The sequence below is a fragment of the Octodon degus genome, unplaced genomic scaffold, assembly GCF_000260255.1.
Source record: "Octodon degus isolate 3935 unplaced genomic scaffold, OctDeg1.0 scaffold00197, whole genome shotgun sequence".
Classification (NCBI taxonomy): domain Eukaryota; kingdom Metazoa; phylum Chordata; class Mammalia; order Rodentia; family Octodontidae; genus Octodon; species Octodon degus.
The window spans coordinates 87,771-90,122 of NW_004524773.1; positions in this window are offsets into that span (position 1 = coordinate 87,771).

Consider the following 2,352-nt stretch of genomic DNA (forward strand, 5'->3'; position numbering starts at 1 on the left):
GGCAAGCATAAGGTCCCCAGTTCAATATCCAGCACCAAACCAAAAAAAAAAAAAATTCACAACAATGTATTCTCCAAATGGCGAATATTCACCAGAGGGCGGCAGTTCCCACTCATGGCTGCTTAGGAAAAGTTAGGCCAGGACACTGTGCCTGTCTGTCCCTTACCCCTCTGATTTCACCTACCTGTTGCCTTCCAGCCACACTGGACTCCCCAGCTTTTCACACTTTTTCCTTTTTCTCCTTTTTAAAAGTTGGGAAGCCAGATGTGGTGATGCCTGCTGGTAATCCCAGCACTTGGGAGGCTGAGGCAGAAGCATTGCTGTGAGTTAAATCTACTCTGGGATACATAGGCACTGCCTCAAAAAGTCAATTAATTAATTAACTAATCAATCGAGGCAAAACTCACATAAAAAATTAGCTGCAGAAGAGTAGATGGTCCAGGGGCTTAGTACCTTCACAGAACTTCTCTACTTCTTTAAAGATTCTAATGGTACCACAAGGCTGGAGTCGTGTCTCATAGTAAGAAAAAATGAGGTCATGGGTGGAGGACATAGGGACAAGAGGATTCATGTAAGAGACGAAGGTGGGGAGGGAGCACTCCTCCCAGCCAGGAGGGGTCTTGAGCAGGCCAGCCACGAGGGCTCTGTGCCTGGGCTCTAGAGATTTTGGTTTGGTTGGTTTGGTGTTTTTTGAGATAGTGTCTCACTGTGTCGTGTAGGCTGGCCCAGAACTCACAGCGATCCTCCTGCCTCAGCCTCCCTAGTAGCATGCTGGGATTATAGGCCTGTACCCACACCAAGCACTTTGAGGCTCCACGTGGTGCCCACAGCCACCTGACCACACTCCAGTGAGGCCAACGGCCAGGACCCGGCAGGCAGTTCTGTAGGATCTCTGCAGACTCTGCTGTGGGCCACTGTCCTCCTGCCAGATACAATCCCAACTCCCGGCTCACTATTTCCTGTTTTACTAAGACATCATTTTTCTTTTTTTTTTTTTTTTCCTGCTCAGCCCACCCTGAGGGCAGGGCTGGCACGGCATGTGGCGCCAGGGATCAGACTGTGGTTCCCTGCGCCTGCCTAAGCTTGCCTAAGCAGGTGCTTTAGACTGCTGAGCTATCTCACTGGCCTGACATCATTTTTTTTTTATAGAAAATAGCAGGGATGATACAGGGACGTGTGTGTGTGTCTGTGTGTGTGTGCGCGCGCGTGCGCAAAACGGTCCCTAATCCAACATGTGTCATCAGTGCCACTGAATGCTTTCACAGTGATGTCCAAGCAAGGCAAGGTCCTCGCCTATACCCAAGAAGCAGCCCCTTGTCCTCCTGTCCTCCCAAGCCCTGCCATGACTCTCCTTCGTGTCCCTAGAAGGGACACTTCACACCATGGAATCCCAGACTCGTGAGTTCTGTGCAAAGCTCACTAACACACGTTTGTGGTTAATCCACGCTGAAGCCCGGGTCCGTTTCAGAGGTCCACATTTGCTGTGTCCCTGGCTAGGGGCAGCTACCCTGGAGTCGCTCCCACCGCGATTCCTTCAGATCTGTGTACAATGGGTTGGCCCATACCCTAGTGAAAACTGGAAGCCAGGGCCAGGGTGCAGCTGAGGGCCAGAGCGCTCGCCAAGGGGGCCCCTGAGGTCTGTCTAGCTCCAGGAAGAGCAAGCACAAGACCACGGTGGCCCAGCAGCTGGGATGCTGAGGCAGGAGGACCGCCATGAATCTGAGGCCAGCCTGGACCACGTAAGTGCATTGTTCAAGGCCTGCCTGATTGCATAGCGTGGCCCTGTCTCCAAGAGAAAAAAAAAAAGGGACACAGAGCTTGTATTAACGGATGCCACTGTGAGGGCCATTAATTTTCACAAAAATCATGTATAAAAGCTGAGGTCCCTTATCTGAGTGTTCACACACCATTGAAACAATTGAATTATGTAAAGCCTTGTGTGAAACAGGAAAGCAAAGTCTATCTCCTGTCAGCACTGAGTGAAGCCTTCTCATCCTGTCTGCGTGATAAGGCGCATTCGCTGTCCCCGGCAAGTAACAAGCTTAGAACTGAGGCATGCTGGTGGCTCAGGGGTATCCATTGCATTTTCCTGTCCAGATTCTTACCCTTAAAGGGCAAAGACATATTTCAGATTCTGAACTTTTCTGTTCTGTTGCCAGGTGTGGCAGCACGTGCCCGTAGTCCCAGCCCTTAGGAGGATCACTTCGAGTCTGAGGCCAGCCTGGGCTACACAGTGAATTCAAAACCAGCCTGAGGGGCCGGGGAGATGGCTCAGTAGAATAAGCACTTCCCTGGCAAGCACAAGGGCCTGAGTTCAATCCCTGGTTACACACACACACACACACACACACA